Raw genomic sequence first — 20,749 nt, forward strand, 5'->3', positions numbered from 1 at the left:
CGGTGCGCGCTGGCGGCCGCTCATCGGCACGGTCCGAAGTCACGGCTGGCCGGTGCAAGCAGAAGAGGGCTGGGTAAAGGACGAATGGAATGTTGAGAGGGTCGTTGGTCCTTCGTTCCCACGCGCAGCCCTTGCGAACACAACACCGCGGCGGGAATCGCGCGCTGGTTGAGCGGGCCGTTTTTCCCCCTCGCCTACGCGTCTACGTGCAAGACACAACAGACAGCATCCCCAGCTGCGCTGCTGTGCGGCCTCCTCCCGAAGCGTTCGTTCATTTCAGAGCTTGTTGGAGACGCTACAAGACTTGTGACAGCTTCGTAAACCTTTCTTTAATTTCTTCCCTCATTAATTTTCTTTTTCATTGTGCTGTGCATAATTTTCTCTTGCGCCTATACATGTCCATGTGCTCCGGTTGGTGCTTGCTACATATCAGTGAATAGCTGAGCTGTGAAATGTCGCCGGAGTACGGATTACAGCAACGGCGGGATACCATCGGCATTATCAGACTCAGTGAACGCCGTCATCTTAGACCGTGAGTATATATCTTTGCAGCATGCCATTGCTTCATAATTGGTTCTATATAATCTCCTACCAGTCCCAAATGTTCTCTTTCCTTATTCTCCTCGAAACAACTGCGCGAAGCATGACTTCAAGAACTAAGCGAATTTTCGTCCGGGTTACATGCAAGCAATAAGTGCGTGGACTTATTTGCTGGCTGCGATATGAATAGCATTTGCGCCGAAAATAGAGGAGCCGTGCGTAACAGGTGTGTATGCCACTAACACGTGACAGAACACTGCAGGCAGCCATTTGCGCAGTTTTTTGACTGTGCAGCGCGCCGCAATCAATTAGTAACCAGATACTATGCGCCCGGCTTTGTACATATATTTTGGACAGCCTCTCTTCTGCGTGCAGGAAGCCATGTTCACACAGTTTTTGGATTTTGTTAAGAGTTAAGGGCAGTTTTTTGTTTTCAGATGTACAGACGAAGTTTTGAAAACTGTTCGTGCCGTCTGTGCAAGCGAATTTTACAGTGGGGCAGACATGTGCGTGATGCCGCTTGATAACTAGGCTATAATTAAGTCATAATGAACCTCCACTTTTATAATGGTTAATATCATATTGAGGAATTGAAAGCCGTGAACAGTGCAAGTGAGCCCCTTTTCAAAATTTTCTTAATCGACGCCCCCCTTCTGAGCATGTGCCTTCAGGTGAGGGCGTTATCAGAAAGCGGCGACAATAGGAGAGCGATTTCGCAGACGCGCTTCGAGGGCGGGGGAAAATAAAAATACAAGCAAAAAGGCACATCAGCCGTGTGTGCACTGCGTCCCTGTCACTGCAAAGTAAACAACGTGCACGCGGGACACAATGTACAAAACATTGACGGCTGGTATGAGGCAACCATATCGTCCGAAATATTGCTCGCGAAGCGCTCGATGACGGCGCGCACTTTCAGGCGAAATGGGACAGGACGTCAGGTCCGCCTGTTCGGCAATTACAGCTCTTTTTGCCTCACGTGCCGTACCGTACGCATGAAGTGCACGCTATAGCCATCGTGCAAGAATGTTGAAACCGAAGCAGCGATCCACGTATTCTAATTCTATAGGAAATCATTTGGGAGTAGAAAAGAGCAACTTAATATGATGTGCATGGTTCTTTAATGAACGATATGTATAAATGGACGGTTGAATAGTTACAGTAATGGAGTGTTCTGCTAGAATTGTTTACGGCCGTGACCACAATAAACATTACTCATATTGCTCTTAGCTTTAAGCTCTGGCATTGATAAGCCTATCTAAAGAACCGACTGGCAGTGACAGGTTGTTTACTGCTGTTGATCAAAAGGTAGGCCATCATGCTATTATTGCAGGCATATTTGCTTCTTTTGTACCTCTGTTTACTAAAACTTAATTTTGTTCCTCATTCCTAGGGACGCTGCACCTCTTACAACACTCACTGTTCAGTCGCTTTTATTCAAGTATACAAAAAGGAGGAAAGGCGCATGCACTCATAGGACAGCCTGTCTTTCCGTTAACAGCTGCAAATAACACGCCACTGCTCCTCGGTACTTCGGATGAAGTTTTCAATGGGGTTACCTGAGATGCCTAGCAATTGCTGTAATATTTATACCAATCACTGCAGTGAAACAGAAAGGTAACACTGCATCACTTTAACTGCTGCATGCACCTATAAACGTGCCTTAATTTATTGCCTATTCTTATAGACTCAGGACCTCTTACTATAGGCTTTGTTCAGTAAGCAACCGTCCTTCATTGCTTCAATTTCTATCTCTCCACCACTTTCTTGTTGCTCTGGGTGTGATCATTTGATTTCATTGTTCAAATCATATTGTTTTATCATGTGTGAATGATTTAGCCTGCACATACATGCTTTCATTTTTTTAGATGCGCATCGGGAGCGTTTTCTACGTAGAAGTGGATCGATTGAGTTGTATCACTGGTGCGAAAACCGACAACCCCCAGAAGATATGTGTCCTGTGGTTGGAAGGGCAATAAAGAAGAAGAAAATCAGCGGAAAAGCCTGCCTAAAAAAAGGTAGCACTGCATCACTGTAACTGTTGCATGCACCTTTAAATATGCCTTATTTTTATTGCCTATTCTTATAGACGGTGGACCTCTTGCTATTGGCTTTTTGCAGAAAGCAACCGCCTTTCATTGCTTCAATTCCTATCTCTCCACCACTTTTTTGTTACTTCGAGTGTGATCCTTTGATTTTATTGTTCAAATCATATTATTAAATCGCCGGTGAATGATTTCGCCTACACATACATGCTTTCATTTTTTTTAGGTGCGCATCGAGAGTGTTTTCTACGTATAAATGGATCGATTAAGTTGTATCACTGGTGCGAAAACCAACAGTTCGGTACCCCCAGAAGATTTGTGTCCTGTGGGTGGCAGGGGTATAAAGAAGAGGATAATCAGTGGAAAAGCCTGCCTAAAAACTTACAAAGATGGCGCAAAAGCGAAATGCTGATCAGGGTTAGAGTCTGATTACTTCTATTATCCCATTTCACTTGCTAGGTGATGTGACATATATGAAGCACCTTAGTATAATTTGTGGTATACTCACTGAAAATTGTGTAGACATTAACTTTTTTCTCGTTCAATTATTTTGAGTGACGCACGAATTGGAATAAAACGAAGTCATCCACACGTCTAATGCCCATAGACATTAGATGCGTGGATGAGCTCATTAATTGTGTTCCTATGTGAGCATGCAATAGTTTGTCGAATATATTAATATGTTAAAAGTTGATTTTTTTACTGTTAACCGGAGTAATACATATGCTCCATATCATAGCATTATTCGCCTGTAGTTTGTATCTGCTCTTTCCTAAATTGTATTCTACAAAGTATACGTGTGTCATCTCGTACGTCTATTTAACTAGCGAACAATTTGCAATCGAAGCCCTTTTGTGATGTTTCAGCTACAAATAAAGTATGACAGTTGTGACAATATAGGTAGCTTTAGGTATAACATATAGCGCGAAAATCTTTAATATATGCGATGATATTTTTATTCACCGCATTGGCTAAACCAGCCTGTTGAAGAGACGAAATGAAAACAAATATGGATGTCTTCGGACAGGAACAGTAATCGTGGTGCCATGACCATTTTTTTAATTAAATTTTCATATGTCGTGGGCTAATGTCTCGACACAAAGGAATGACCCTTAGGTTTGCCAGATGCGGCGTAGTATTCTCGAAAAAAAAAAAAAACGCCTATCACTAAAGCTGGAAAACGCCGTTTTTGTCGTTTCAAAAAGTTGCACGTTTGGAGGCCGGCTGGTTGCGTAAAATTTTGTCATCCACTGTTTTTTACTCACCGCATTTGGGTAACGTTTACTTGTATAAGAAGTATTAAAAGTGTGTTTCATTGATGCAGTTGATTTAGTAAAAAATCGCAAACTTTGCTTCAACAACAACGCGCTACAAAAATGTTAATGTTCAACCTTACATACTGGCGTGACGCATTGCGTTGTTTGCACTAAAATATTCTGTGTTTATTACGCAGGTCATATTGTTAATTTAAGGCAGAATTTGGAGCTCTAAGCTGCTATGTGTGTTCTCTGTAACGCCACCAAAAGTATTATGCTGGAAAGCGATTTGCTTAAGATTGTAATTATAAAAATTACACATTGCAAAATCATCTTCAAAAATATAGTATTGTTAGTGGTGGTCAAAGCTGACAAATGGAATAATATATTAATAACCTAGATTGAATACTATTGCACCTAGCAATAAAAAAGAATGCAGGACAGAGAAAAAGTTCAGCCTTCACTTGCGTTCTGCCATGAAATTGACAGAAATAGTGAATTAATACCATTTTAAGCTATATTAAGTATTTGTCCCAGAAGCAGAAAAACGGTGGTAAGCGCTGACAATGTTTTAAATTTTACTTAAGGTAAAATGTAACTAAATTAAGCAAATACTAAATTGAAGTTTTGATGCCTATTCCATAAGGGGGAGCCATATAAGCACATCTATAGAACAAAAACAAGCATTTTTATATTTCTAATATTACATTTTGCAGAATTCATTATATTTACTGACTCAAATTAACAAAGTACTTTGCATTTTTTCCACAGATTTTGATAAAAATTGATGTTGCGGCCGTTTCTTCAATTCTAATCAGTTTTCCTTATTTTACCATTTTCTTACTTTTGTCCAATTTCAAAATAATATGCAGATACACACACAAATCTAGAGCTTCAAATTTTTTCAGAAATAAAGAATGGAACCTAGATAATGTAGAAAAATAGTTTCTGTGCCAAGATATTATTGGATCTTGCAAGAATGCAGGCTGAGTTTGGCCATTATCAGCACAAGCACTCGGTTTAATATTTAATGTTACATTTTTAAACAGTATAACGCAACACTTTTTAGTCCGTGATATTTTTGAGGTACTGAAGATTTTTGAGAGGGATTTGAATGAAAATCGAAGATGATCTTTTTTTAATTGCAGCAAATTTGCCCTTTACTGCTGTTTTCGAATTCTGAGCAATTTTGATGCGTTGTGGAGAACACACCTAGTGGTCTGGAGCTCCAGATACTGCCTGGAATTAAGAACATGCGTCAGGAAGTGAAAATATATTAGTGCAACCAACCTAATGCATCATATGCCAGTACATAAGGTTAAAAATGAATATTATTTTTGCAGCATATCGCTCCTGAAGCAAAGTTTGTGATTTTTTAATAACACAACTGCAAAAACAAAATAGGTTTCTAATAGTGTTTGTAAATATAAAACCTGCATATATTTAGTGAGTAAAAAAGAGCAGATGACAAAATCATGGCATCCAAACTTGCAACATATTGAAATGGCAAAAACAGCGTTTTCTACCTCTAGAGATATACCATACAATTGTTTTTTTTTTCGAGGAAACTACGCGTATCTTGAAAAACTAAGGTTAATTCTTTTGTGCCTAGATACTTGCCCACCACATATAAGAATTTCATTGGAAACGAAAGATGGCCATGGGACCTCGATTATGTTTCTTATCTAAGGCACCCATAATACGCTGTGAGAAAGCCAATATCAAGGGCTTTTTTTAATATTCCATATTTCGAACGGTTGTGCCATCTAAGAAAATTAGAAAGCTAGGCACACCTTAGGTGTAGCCAGCCCTCACTTTCTGTTACAGCTGCATTTGCTAAGCTGAATTAATGCGTTGATTACTTTATTTTAGCCACGAATATAGCGCTATTACGTGTCAATTTTAAAGAAAGGCCGCAGTGACGCGATTCCTGTAGAATTTGTAAGTGAAATCTGTAAACCTTACAAATCTACCCATATATATGATCTCTTGCAGGTTTTATTCAAGCTACATTACACCTGCTGCGCCCCATAGCTTGAGCCAAGGGTTATAAATAAACCATTAGAAACAGACGATGGAAACCGGTGGTGCATTGCTGGCAGCCACTTAGGACAGCGGAGAAAATTTTTATTTTGTACGTGAGGAAGTGAGGTTATTCGCTTCAAGTACTAAATATTCACTTTAGACAATAAATAGGACTTACAGAGTCGGTGAGCACGTTCGGAAACCCCTGTTTCAATATTTGCGGTTAGAAACCTCATGTGTACCTTTTTTCCAGCTGTAGATAAATTCCGGGTTATGTAGATACCGAAACCGTTACCAGCCCATTCGCGCACCTCAACTGTGCTGCTCACAACATGATTTTGAGCGGACAAAACAACCTGCCGCTAAGATTGCTAGCCCCATGCATGAGTAAGGGTGATATGCTGGCGATGGTTGCTTCGCGTCGGCCCTTTGGCGCACATGAAGGCTCGAGTTACAATGAGCGCGCCGAACTTTGCAATGCGGATAATGACTACAAAGCGGTAAGGATATAAATGAGTTTAACAGTATTTTTCAGCTGTAAAATACAAATACAGTCTTGTTGGACGATGTGCTGGCGCGGACGAAGAAACCATAGGCAACTTGTAGGTCTAACGCTACACAGGGCTGTCGAGCCAAGCCAAGTCCTCAATTGTATTGTCCGGGAATCAGATTTCTGTATTTTCGTGGTTTCCTATTGTATCTGGCGTTCATAATGCAGACGTGAGGGTTCTTTATCACAAATAATCCAACGTGGATTGTGCCGGTACTCTTCAAAGTAGCAACACCATTTATCGTGTAAGTCATTAATCAGTAATTTAGGTAAATAATGTCAATAAGGATTCCAAACAAAACCTTTTCTGTGGCGCTCAAGGTAGCTTCCAGCAATATATATCTGGTTTCCTTTGCCTGGCTCCGAAATTTTTTTTTTTATCCCTTGGATCAAATTTGCTTGGACAAGCAGTATATGTGTAAAAATGATGCACCTGTGAGCTACCCGTTTAAGTGAGCTCCCGTTTAAGTGAACTACCCACAAAACCAGTCAAAAGCGTATATCAGCTAACCAGCGGCCAGTGCAGCAGTCGTGGGCTTAGATCGCTCGTGTATATTATATCTAGCCATTTAAAAAAAAATGAAAATGGTCGCCGAACATTCTCTTGGTAACGATTATTAGTATAAACTGTTTGCACATCGCAGAAAGCGTAGGAGCGGCAAAAAACTAGCGCGCCAGTCATATGCGGAGACAGCCGATAATCAAGCACTAATTCCTAGTGTGGGATGAAACACTGGCTGTCTCAGCCGTATTGCTGTGGAGGCGATCAAAATGCAACAGGGCACATGCTATGCAATGTATATGCGTCTTTCCTCCTAATAAACCCAAGGCAGCTGAAACTAGTCTGGAACTCATCAGTATAGTGTTTCTCATTGACCATAAATTTCGGTACATGAATCCTGGAATTTTCTACATCTTCCTAAAATAATGCGCGCGATTTTATATGCCTCGTAATAGTGTTGTAAATTTTGTTTCCTCATTGTTATTGTGCAGGTGCCATTTGCGAAAAAGTTGGGGTGGACGATTTGGAGGCACACGCATTTATTCGCAGGTGGCTGCCTGGTTCCTGTGACAGGGGGGGGTGGAAGAAAAAGGCGTTATGCTGAAACCTCCCCTGGCGAACCAGGCATGCCACCTGTGAATGCAATTGCATGGTCAGCCCCCTCACTACGCCTATGAGTGTGCCCTCCAGCTCCCTGGCCCCTTCCACTTCCCGAGAGCCCGCCCTGCCCTGACCAACCCTGCCACTGCCCCGCTAACTGCTGCTGTGTGTGCCCTCAGCGCTGGCTAGTAACAACTGCCGTCTATAGTAACAATTGCAATAAATATTATCTTTTTGTGAACCATGCCCTTGTTTTGTGAATATCTACTGGTTGCTCATGAGCAACAATTTGAATTTATATGGACACTCCTATTTGAAAGGCCATTATTGTCCCAGCAAGTTCGATGTGCTGTCACGAATATGGCTAGAATGAAAAAGGCTGCATTTTATGGCCTGCACAGGCAGTGCCACAAAATGTGTAATCTTGACATCATCAATGGCACATGAATGGAGTAGCCGGTGTGCCATAAACCATTGGATTAATATTGGTATCGACAATATGCGGCATGAATGGAGTAGCCAGTGCACCTGCAATGGCTAACCATTGGTATGATATTGGCATTGACAATGGGCCATCAATGGAATAGCTGGTATTAAACAAATATTGGTAATACAATGATGGTATAAAGCTGGACAGTATTGGCAAGAATCATGGTGCATGAATGGAAAGTCTAATATTGTGCCTACATTGGTGGCTCCAGCTTGGTTGAACACTGGACCAATCTTGGAACGAAAGATGGGCCAAGAATGGAGAATGTAGTAAAATGCCCAAATGCCAATATCAGTCCAATATTGATGCCATTCTTTTCCAGTGATGAACCATTGTTGGACCAATGCTGGTGTGTTGCTTGGGGATATAGTGGTGGCGGGAAAAGCATTGGTACGAAATCCTTGTATAGTATCTTGCGCGAAACAGAATATAAGTACTCATTCGAGATTCGCACTGTCAAAAACCTCACCGAAGCATAAACTTCCTGCATAAATCCTAATAACTGCGGGTGGTCAGTAAAACCTGCAGAAACCACTAAGTCGGGAAGCAGATTCATGAAATTAACTTGTAGGAATGCTCTAATAATCGGATGTGAACAATCACGAAAAAAGAAGAAACGGGCAACTAACTGCCGTACATACAGATGCACTAAGCCGAGCCCCCCTGCACAAACAGGTCTGAATAGGTTATCACGTCGAATCGGTTCAAAATTGGATGACCAAATAAACGTCTAAATTCGTACAGTGTGCGGTATCTTGCTGTTACACAATCCGATTACGATCCATATGACATGTTTTTCCTTATTGGACTTCATAGCTTGTGGAAGACACGCATGTCGGATCGCAACGCTGAATCTGCTGTTCCACATAGACTCCATTTTAGCAGAATGATGCTGCAACTGAAGGACACTTATGATGGAAATGACTTTCAACCTGATTGGTTTCCGCTGGTGACACGGTGCTTACCTTTGCCTGCCTTTTAGTTGTGTTTTCTGTGGTGCATCTCAGCAATGGCCGAGTGGATTGTAAATAGTCTGTGTACATAACCCTTTCTGTACGTAACCACTAAATACCACGTCAAAAAAAAAAAAAAAGCGCGGCGTAGCCGAGCGGTTAACGCCGAACGTTACGGAGCAAGCAGTGGCGAGTTCGAATCGAACTGTAGTGGCGGTTTTTTCTTTCCACACATAATTTTTTTTTAGCTTTTGTAATGCATTTGCGGTGCTTCGTTATTTTTAGTTTTTACTTTTTACCCGAGGCCCTATTTTTTCGCCGGGCGACGAGCGCAATAGATCAACGCTCTTCTTGGTATGAACGGCTTGGTATGAGCCCCTTTTGTTTACGATGCCTGCAAATAGCACGTTGAAGGTCTTGTTGCCGCAGTAGGTTGGTCAGATGTGCCATGATTTAGTGAACAGTTGAATGCTAATGCGTTTTTCCTTCGGTACTTAGCATATGTATGCTTTTCGTGGCGTACGTAGCTGCAGTCGAGCGGTCCGGTCGCAGTCTAAGCGGCGACGGCGGCGATATGTTGGCGCAGAAGTGTGAACGAAGGAGCGTGTCGGCGGAAGCGAATTTCGTTCGCTCGCGCCTTCGAATGCTGAAATGTGAACGAGCAAGGCGCATCTGCTGCTCCAAGCTCGTAATTCAGGCGCTGCAAGTCCAAATCAAACTTAAAACTATCCGAGCACGCACGAAGTGCCTGAGCCGGAACATAACCGAAACTGAAGTGGTCGCCTGTGGCACCTCCAAGGAGAGGAGGGCAACCTCATGAGGTTTTGACCTCATGAGGTCGACCTCAATCTCAAAATGACCTCAACCTCACGGAGTGAGGTGAGGTTGAGGTGAGGTTGGTGACAGCTCGAAATTTTTTGAGCGAGGTCATGAAATTGGACCTCAACCTCACGCGTGAGTTTGAGGTTGAGTGAGGTCGTCATTGTGTGAGGTCGAAATTGTGAGGTCCAGGCTTTTTGCTGTTGTCGCGGCTTTCTTCGAAGAGCGCCCCTTTTGACGCGGAGCTCGAGCGTACGGCCGCGGTGTGCCCGCCGACTCTCGGTGTTTGGTTACCCCCCTTTCGGACGACCGGATGCCGCAGCCCCTTCCCATGCTTTCGGCATTCCACCGTAATGTCCGCAGCCCGAGGACGCTTCCCTCTGGTCTTCTTGGAAGAAGATATTTTTTTTTCCTTAACGAACTCATCATGCCCCCCACCCGCAAACCCCGTTTCCTCTGACTTGCTTGTGCCGATGCTTACCGCAGACTCAAACACCCAGGAGCGCGCAAAGCACATAGCTTACCTTGACCCGCGGTGCATTTGTCGGATGCCGCAAAGAAACAAGCAAACTAAAAAGCGAAGCAAATTGCCTTTCGCAGACGGCGCGGAGCAGAACTGTTTGTCGTGTGCATGCCCGTTTCCAGGCGCTAACGTCACGGCTGCTGCCTTACATTCGATAAAGGACCCCGCTGTACATTACACGGAAACTTAACAGAAAATGGTGCAGCGAAATCGTTAGAGGACGTGATAATGAGAGATTTAAAAAAAAAGGAAAACACCACAAACACCAGGAAAACACCACAAAAAGGAAAACAAACCAGGAAAACCGGCACAATACCATCTGAGCATTTTATCGAAGTACTCACTTTCGAAATGTACGTCATCGTTCTATATTCCGGTCCTGTAAATTTATATTCTTGTATTCACCCTTTGTTCCATCACAAAAGTAATTTTTGCATTGTTCATGGCAGCCAAAAACATGAGTTGGCCAATTCAAGAAATGAACAGTGAGATCTCGTGTGCTGCGCTTTATCAGTTCTTGACTGTCCTCTGAGGAGCCCTGAAACTCCCGCATGGTGCGAACATAAGGGGGCACCATTTTTATGCGCTTTATTCTAAGACCACTTAGGATGCTGGCAATCTGCACTCTTCACAACACCTTAGAGGCGAGTGGTATAACATTTTGACTGCATAATTCGCACACTCACTCTTCTTTATGAAATGACCGTAGTGCACCTTCGTGCTGATGTGACTGTAACATCGTTGTCCCCTGCAAAGGTACGGTATTCCTGGCCATGCATCTCTCGACTCCTTTTGAAACCTTCCACAATAATATCAGCCTCCATGGCACCAGAGCTTGCACTCCAATGTTTGTAGGATATTGTGAAGAACATGTGATAATTTGATAAAAGACGAAGAAAAAAAAACCACGTTTGGAGAAAGAAGAAGAGGAAAACGTGAAGGTTGGCTCGAGCAGCGCGAGGTACAAGCAGGGGAGAACAGGCGAGCAGCGGAGCCGATCGGCTGTCCAAGGAGCTCGGAGCGGTGCGTCTTCTGCCAGGCCTGATCCGGGGATCCAGACCTGGGGCCTGCCGGCCGTATCCCGTCCTGTTCTCCTGTTGTCCACGAAGCTCGGAACGGTGGTCGGGCCCGGGAGTGCCACAGCGCCAGCTCTTCACTGGCACGAGCGTTCGGCGCCGTGCTGGGCCCAGGCACGTCGGGGAGGCCTAACGCATCGGCCGCGGAAAGACAACTCGAGGCCTCTTGCTGGGCCCAGGCACGTCGGGGAGGCCTGACGCATCGGCCGCGGAAAGACAACTCGAGGCCTCTTGCCTCTACTGGGCCCCGTCCGGTGGCCTAGCCTTCCGCTGGGCTTACCGAGGCCCTACTGCACCGACCCTGTAAAACTCTGACTACCCGGAGCGTCTGCACCGGCTTCTCCATCCAACAACTTGGTGACTTTTTGACAATTTGTGTTTTGTCATCGCCCCACTTGCTCGTTCTACTCTCGTCCCGTCCATGTCTGTACATAAAAGTATTCGTCGTTAAACTGGTCGGTCTGGTCATCCATTTAGATTGCTGTCTCTGAATAAGCCACAGAACAAGGTGGCCAGAAGACTTAAAGAAAAGAACCTCACAGATATGCACTCTTTGACCTTTTTCTGTTCTCTTGTGTAGTACTCACAGTTACTGCACAGTTTGTTCCTCACTTCCAGGTAAAGCAGCTTCTGCTTGCGTTCTCTAATTACTACTGCAACTCCAGAAAATATCTGTGGCCGTGACTTCGGTGTGACCAGCCGCCGTCAACCACTACCGTAATGTGTGGAGTGGTGCCATACTCGCAGAACTGCCCAGTTTCAGCAGCCAGCCTTTGCTCCTTCTGATCAGCTTTGAGCATATGTTCTGAATACATGCTTCCAATGCTGAAAACAGAATGGTTGTTTTACATGAGTAAGCCAAAGGAAATTACCATGCACAATACAGAAACATGGGTAGAAGTTCATTCTAGAGAGTTCTTCATGCTTTTGAAGTGAAGAGGATACGTACAACGAGATAGGCCCAAACAAACTGGTGTAACGCATCTCTAGGTTCTGCCATCTTGATCAAATGTGCTTTCCACCATCCACTTTGCATCTGGTAAACTTCCTCAAAGCACGAACCCTGTGTTGTCTCTGCTGGCAAAGGCAGTGTGTGCAGTTTTGTGTTGGGGCTCCCGAGATGCTGCTGCATAGACGTTTATGATTCAAGTCTATCTAAGCTGAAAAGAAAGGTGGCATTCTACAGGTGTTGCCTTTTACATTCCATTTCGGTCAATTTCCATGCGGCCCATGTTGCTTTCAATCCCAATATCCAGGGCTTCAAACCAGCACGAGCCGCATCAACATGGACCAAAGTGGACATGCCACCAAACATGACATCCCAGTGACAGCAGCAATACAAATCACTTTCTTTTTTTTCTCGGAATACACAAGCAGCTTCAGGAGAAATTATTATTGCTGCTCTTACAAAAAGATAGCCTTTTTAGACAGACACAGCATTTGCAGTATACCCCACTTCGAGGCAACTTGCAGCAGCGTGCAGATGTATGCATCAATGATCTTTGTGTAGTGAATTTCTGGAATGCTTTACATTCTGTGAGAAAATGCGGTTTGCATGCTTTTTACGTCCCCGCAATTCTTAAAACGTTACATTCAGCCAAATTGAGGCACTGCTGTGGCCAATCTTGACGAATAAAGATCAATTTCGGCTCAATTCAGACATCAACACTTTACCCTTTTCCTATGTACTATCGATGTGTAGCCCCCCCACATTGCACATGGCGGGACATGCAAGAGGCATAATATCATTTTCCCTGCATACCCACCCTCTGCCCGTTTTCACTCCAGCATTGTCAGCTGTGCTGCTTTCAATGCATAAAGCTGTTTTTCAAATCACACCACAGGATTCTATAACAGTAGTTTGTATTATGCCGAAAAACATAAATGCCTGCCTGGATTCTCCTGTGTAACCAAGATCGGGACAGCTTAAACCACTCGTTACTGACCTCATGCCTTTGCAAGTTTGCATAGATTTTACTTTGTAGCTACAACAAATTATACAGTTCAAGTGACTAGAGATGGGGGCCTATGTGGTAAAGGAAAGCCTGTCAGCAAACATTTTTTCATGCAGAGTTGAAAAATTTTGAGAAAATTGTGCACTCTACACCGCAGAAATGCGAAAGGCTGAGCGTCGCTGCTGCACATGGTGCATCACGTTTGCTCTCATCATTAACTAAATTACGGCCATTATTATTGCCACTGTCATTGTTATTATCGCTAATTGCAGCGTCATTGTCATCGCTACTATCATCCTCACGGTCATCATCATCATCAGCCGGACTATAGCCAGTTTAGTGCAAATACCTCTCCGATGCTCCTCCGAGTAACCCAGTCCTGCACTAGCCACAACCATTTGACCCCTGCGAACTTCACCTCATCCGCCCCCCTAACCTTCTGCCGCCCCCTGCTACGCTTTCCTTTCCTTGAAATCCTATTTGTCACCCTAAGCGAGAGTGGTTTGTCCTCTGTTCGCAATAAATGTCCTGCCCATGCCTATTTCTTCATGATTTCCACTAGAATGTCATTAACACGAGTCATTTCGCTGACCCACTCTGCGCGTTTCCACATCTTAACGGTACACCTACCACTCTTCGTTCCATAGCCCTCTGCATTGTCCTCAACTTAAAAATTATATTATACTCATTCTTCCTTTGCGTTGTATTATATGACGTCGGCCTATCACATATGTCTATGCATTGATGATCACCAGCTGAAAGTGAAACTCATCTTTGCTCGAACCAATCTTTTTTTTCACTCGCCTCTCCTCATCGCCATCCGTCAATGGAATCTGCTCCCTGTCATCATTGCATTGGCCAGCGATTACGAAACGTTTGCAATCGGACTAAAAAATTACTTCGAGCTGTAACCTTCATCTTTGCATTTCTTTTTTATGTTCGTGTTAAAGCGCTGCTCTCCGAAAAACGTGAATGTTTAGTGCCACCCGTATCTTTATTTTGAGTGCTTGAAGCACTAGCCTTTCAACATTATGTGCCTGGCTAACTATCGGTAGTGTTCTTGTTAACGACTGTATAAGTACCGCAATTTTGGATGCATTGTTTTAACTCTTGTCCCCCCCCCCCCCAACATGTAATGTCCGCCCAGGTCTTTAGGGTATTTGAACAAATGAATAAATTAAGTAGAACTTTTTCCGTTAACCTCCATGTTTCAGCCCCATAGGTTAGTACTGATAGGATGCAACGGTTGTACACGATACTGATAAGCTCTAAATCATAATGTGCCAGTACCTTCCAATTACGCTGTATCCCAATTTTGTTCTATTTATTTCCCTTTCGTGGTCCGGATCTGTGGTTACTATCTGTCCTAAGTACATATATTCACCTATTCCTTCCAGCGCATCGGTTCTTAATTTAAACTGCTCTTCCTTTCCCAAGCTTGTCAACATTATCTTAGTATATTATTCTTTGGGCCCACCTTTCTGCTTCTGCTGTCTACTTCATTAATCATTAGTTGCAATCGTTCCCTTGATATACTTAACACGACAGATTACTTAACAAGACAGAATAACAAATTACTATTCTACATCGCGCCTGACGCCTAACTGCTCCCTTTCCATGTCTTTCCACACACCCTATAAACAAAACTGGGGAGATGGTGTCTCTACCGAACACCGTTCTCAATTTGAGTTTTATCACTTTCTTTATGCAGAACTATGGGTTGCTGTGCAGCCACTATAGATATCTTAATTTCACATATGGCTCACCTACACCCTGCCCGCGCATGCCAGCATGACGGCCGAGGTTTCGACCGAGTCAAATGCCTTTTCGTAGTCAGTGAATGGTATGTATAGGGGATAGTTATATTCCGAGCACTTTTCTATCACCTGGTTGATAGTGTCGATATGATCGATGGTAGAGTACCCTCAGGAATCCTGCTTGATCCTTTAGTTTATTAAACTCTAAGGTTATTATGGTCCAAGGTAAGGTGGTGGCATAACGACTCAATATTTCACAACTTCTTTTGTGGAAGAAAAGTGCTACTGAAGTGTCAAAAAGTGTTGTCAATGCTCAAGGATCTTGTCGCCTTCTATGCGTATACTTCGTCGTAACCGCCCTCAAATTCCCGTTTCGCGCATCGCTGATGGTAGCTACCAGTTCTCTGTCCGTCATGCGACTCGCAGACTACTTATCGGCTTGCACCAATGTGTCTATTTGACGCGCATATTCTACATTACATATCATATAGAAACCCTTATTTCATGCAACGTCTCCCAATCTAAGGCTGCCCCGTGTCCTTGGCCATCGCGGTATCACAGGTAATCGGCGCGTTCATGCGTAGCCCGTGGGCGGAGCTTTCGGGCTCCTGATGATACCCAGCCAAGGCCAGCCCTGCTCTTGTGAACCAAAACTTTCTTCTTGAAACGAAGCATCCTAGGGATGACACCACTTCCCAGCTCTTTCGGCAAGTTTAGAACACAGTAGCTGAGTTGAAGCAAGCTCGCGATTATGCTATTCTCGCTAGGGTGGAGCTCCGTCGCTGCCGGTCGAACGAACCGTAGAGCAGGCACTCATGGTAAGGCCGCCCAATTACATTGCTATAGTTTTTGCGATTATTTTTCAAAAAAGCAAAGGCACAAAACCACGCAAAATTTGATCACTTGAAGAGTGAGCTCTTTCCCGTGTCCCTGAGCCAAACTTGCAAGATGCACACTTTTCAAGGAGGTTACAAAATTTGAAGGTTCAACGCGCTCAATTTTCTGGACTTAATAAAACGAACACACTGCGAATGAATCCTCTAGCATACAAACTGGACTAGGAAACCTGTCCAGATGGTTACAAAAGATCGATTGAGTCAAGTAAACGTCTGAGTGAATGGTGACCTGGCGCAATGTTCGTGGTGAGAAGTTGAGTGCAGGCTTCACAACCTGTCTTTTGCTGTAGGTTACTAGCTGCGTATGTAGCAAACTAACTGCGTCTCGCCTTTCTTAATTTCGCTCCTCCTGTGATCGTCTCTTCTGCGTCCTCTACATTTCCTCCATAGACAAACTTGTCGAGTTGATCGATAACTGTCGGACGGGCTCGAGCGTTTCTTGACGCTATAATTATGCTCGTCCTGCGGAAGACAATTGAGCGTAGCCTCCGTATCGAAAAATCTGACAGCCCGTGTCTGGTGTTTTCACCAGAGCGGAAATTCAGACACAGTTCTAGTGCCCATGCTAGTGTGTCCGTTCTGGAGTATTCGTGCTGGCGTTACATGGCCTGAGTGCTCCCGAGCTGGTGCTTTTATACGACCACCTTGCTGTGCTTTCAACACGATGGCCTATCAGGTGCGTGCATGGTCCATACATACATACATACATACATACATACATACATACATACATACATACATACATACATACATACATACATACATACATACATACATACATACATACATACATACTACATACATACATACATACATACATACATACATACATACATACATACATACATACATACATACATACATACATACATACATACATACATACATACATACATACATACATACATACGTGCACACACTCACACACATACAGATATATTTGTTATGTGCTTAGTACGCACAAGGGGGTTTATTTACAGAGGGATCGATGGAAGCAGGACCGCGGCAACAAACGTCCTTCTGACCCTCGTTCTTCCTCTACCGATCGTCCGACGGTTCATCTTCTTCTTCCGTCGATCTGCTATGGTGCGTGACATTTCCCTCCTCGCAGACGAAGCCCGTCGGGCGAGTTAAATAGATCACCTGGGATGAAACCGTTTGAGGCGGGCGACATGCGCCACCTGCGACAACTGTAGTTAAATGCGTACAAAAACAAACGTCCTCCACTTCGACTGATGGTTAAGTCGGCGGAAGGGCTTCCCTCTCGGTTGATGGTGATGGGTGCGAGAGGAGGGCCTCGTGCCGGACCCTGGGGGACTTACTTGCGACTGACGGCTGCAGAGTTGAGCGCATGTCCTCCATCAAATGAGCGACCTCCGTCCGATGCTAACCAAACATTTATTAAATCAAAATAAAACAAGCAAAACTAACACACTTTTCATTACATTCAGATTACACGGCGCTGAGCCCACTATCGGCCACCGCCACGAACTTCCTCTCTACTTCAGCCATGTTGTCTCCTACCTACGGCCCCGGGCCACCACCAGTCACACACGACTGGCCCGCACGGCTGCCGTCCAGTAAAAGCCTCGCACTCTCATTCCCGCAACCGATCTCAAGCAATTCCCGCCAAAACTTACTGTTCAGCCAATGACAACCCCCTCGCAACGCCACAGCCAATGAAGAATTCTCCCGCCACTTTCTCCCGAATTAAACACATCACATAGAAAAGAAAAACAAAACAACATCACACACAAGCCAAGCTGCTCGCCGCCCTGGCCAGCTTCGCCAAAAGGAAAACACACACAGATACAGGGTTCTGGCCATTTCCTTAGCCGCCTCGCGCGCAGAGCGTCTCCGAAAGACAACCACACGCTTCTCGGCAGAGAAACCCGAGCCTCGGCAACACCGGAGAGCCGAACCAGCGCGACGCCGTTTGAGGGACAAGCTACAGTACCCTCTCAAGCTCAAGCGCCCCTTCTCCTTGCGTCCCCGCCGCGCCTTTCGTGGGACCAGCCCGCTCTGCCTTTGCGTCCTCATTTGACCGGCGTGCGCTATTTTCCTCCCGCTGTCTTCTCCACGAGGTACTCCAGCTGCGTCGTGTCACCTCCCCCTTCGCCCCTTTTTTTTTCTTCTTCGGCCAATACGAAAAGAACAGCTTCCCGGTTAGTTATCCCACACAAAACAAGAAATGCCACCGAAACCCCTCGTGCCGCCGCACACTTGCCCCCTCGCTCTGAGATGCACTAAATCTTTCGCTCGCGGCACCAGGTTTGTAGATAAAATAGCGAAGAAGAAATACAGACATGCAAACACATAAATTCACGATACACTCCTCAAAACAACGCAGTACAACCCAGAAACACTCATTTTCAGCCTGTGGTGAAAAAAAGAAAACACGGCGAACAACAACAATACACCAGTTGCATAAATGCCAGCAACGCTGTGAAATGTCGCAGGTTGTTCTGGCAACACTGCCGCGCCGCCATCGTGGATGAGATCATTTCCCTCGTTCTATCCTACGCGCTGCTCCGCGTCTGATCCCAGTTTTTTTGTTTTGTCTGCCGTTTGTTTGACATTTACTATGATGACACAGCCGGTCATTTTCCCCATCACGGGATGGAAGAACAATTTGACCGGGATCCCAACGCTTACGGATCGGAGCGTCCGTGAGTTTTATGAAGAGAGATCGGGCGCGCATTGTAGCTACGAACGCAGCTACAACTTTCACGTTGAATCCTACGTGAACGTGGCAGCCCTGATTAGGTTACCTGCGATTCCTATTTATGAGATTTAACATCAGCTACTTAGGCTGTGGACGCGGAAGTGAATGGCTGCGAATGAATTTCGACTGGTTGGTGTTTTTTAACGTGCATCGCAATCAGAATACGCGCTACTGTTACATTTCTTCTCCACCGCAGTGCGGTAACCGCGGCAGGAACGTAGTAGCTTGTGTACCAGACAGGATTGTTTACGATGCTGTCGAAAAGTCTTATGGCATTGTAGAAATCAAATGCCCCTACACTTTGCGTGGCCTGAAAGCGGATGAACTGAGAGCAGCTGATTTCTGCAGCACAATTGATAATGGGACACCACATTTGAAAGAAGACCATGCCTACTACCACCAGATTGTGGGCCAGATGGGTGTTTCGGAGCTATCCTGGGGAGATTTTGTTGTGTATGGTGAAGATTTTATTTTGATAGAGAGGATACGGTTTGAGCGGAGTCAGTGGGAAAAAATGAAAGAGGTTCTGGATGAGTTTTATTTTAGTACACTCCTCCCGTATCTACCTGGCGTTGCACTGTAAGGTGACTGCCACTAAATGAAGGCCATTTAGTTTGTGGGGTTAAACATCCCAAAGTGACTGGGGCTATGAAGATGCCATAGTGAAATACTCCAGAAAATTAGACCACCTGGGGTTCTTTAATGTGCACTGACTTCACACGGCACACGAGCGCCTTGCTTTTCACCTTCATTGAAAAGCAGGCCGCTGCGGCCAGTATTTGATCCCGCATCCCTTGGCACTGCTAGCACTCTGAAACAATAATGAAGATCCATAGAGAGCACCGATGCTGCGATAAGGGACAAGGCGGGCAACGTCATCACTAATATGGACAAGATAGTCAAAGTAGCCGAGGAGTTCTATACAGATCTCTACAGTAGCCAAAGTAATCAGGACCGTAATGAGATTGGCGGTAGGGAAAAACAGTCAGACGGTCCACCAGTGACGAAGGACGAGGTCAAGAAAGCACTAGAAACTATTAAAAGGGGGAAATCAGCTGGAGAGGATCAGATAACTACAGATTTGCTGAAGGACGGGGGGGGGGGGGATATCATGCTAGAAAAACTGGCCACCCTGTATACGCAGTGCCTGGTGTCATCGACGGTACCGGAACCATGGACGAATGCAAACATTATCCTCATTCACAAGAAAGGGGACTCTAAGGACCTTAAAAATTACAGACCAATCAGCTTACTGTCTGTTATGTATAAGGTATTTACTAAGGTAATCGCTAATAGAATCAGGACAACCTTAGACTGCAATCAAGCAAAGGATCAAGCAGGGTTTCGGAAACGGTACTCTACTATCGATCATATCCCTACCATCAATCAGGTGATAGAAAAATGCTCGGAATATAACCAGCCCTTATACATAGCATTCATTGATTACGAAAAAGCATTTGACTCAGTTGAAACCTCAGCGGTGATGCAGTCATTGCGAAATCAGGGGGTAGACGAGCCGTACGTGAAAGTGCTGGAAGATATATATAGTGGCTGCACAGCAACCATTGTTCTGCATAAAGAAAGTAACAAAATTCCCATAAAGTTGTTAGGCAAGGAGACACAATCTCCCCAGTACTATTCACAGCTTGTTTAGAGAAAGTATTCAGAGACTTGGAATGGGAGCAGTTAGGGATAAGGGTAGATGGAGAATAGCTCAGTAATCTGCGATTTGCTGATGACATTGCCTTGCCAAGCAACTCGGGAGATGAAATTCAAATAATGATTGATGACCTAGACAGGAAAAGTAGAAAGGTAGGCTTGAAAATCAATATGCAGAAGACTAAGGTAATGTTCAACAGCCTCGGGAAGGAACAGCAGTTTACATTAGGTAGCGAAATACTGGAAGTAGTAGGCAAATATGTCTACTTAGGACAGGTAGTAACCGCAGATCCGGACCATGAAAAGGAAATAACAAGAAGAATAAGATTGGGATTGAGCGCATTTGGCAAGCACTCGCAGATTATGACTAGCAGCTTACCG

General features: G+C 44.6%; 1 long non-coding RNA gene across 2 annotated transcripts; it reads left to right on the forward strand.

Annotated features, from left to right (window-relative positions):
- The first annotated feature begins 258 nt into the window (after positions 1-258).
- On the forward strand, positions 259-7,778 carry LOC146170628 (uncharacterized). 2 transcript variants are annotated; one of them, XR_014703161.1, is made up of 3 exons: positions 259-532; positions 2,406-2,555; positions 7,407-7,778. It is a non-coding gene; the product is annotated as an uncharacterized LOC146170628 (long non-coding RNA). The 2 variants fall into 2 exon arrangements; XR_014703162.1 differs by lacking the exon at positions 7,407-7,778 and adding an exon at positions 2,809-2,995.
- The last annotated feature ends 12,971 nt before the right edge of the window (positions 7,779-20,749 follow it).

Source organism: Amblyomma maculatum, unplaced genomic scaffold (genome assembly GCF_055883805.1).
Source record: "Amblyomma maculatum isolate TAMU_Amacu unplaced genomic scaffold, ASM5588380v1 scaffold_135, whole genome shotgun sequence".
Taxonomy (NCBI): domain Eukaryota; kingdom Metazoa; phylum Arthropoda; class Arachnida; order Ixodida; family Ixodidae; genus Amblyomma; species Amblyomma maculatum.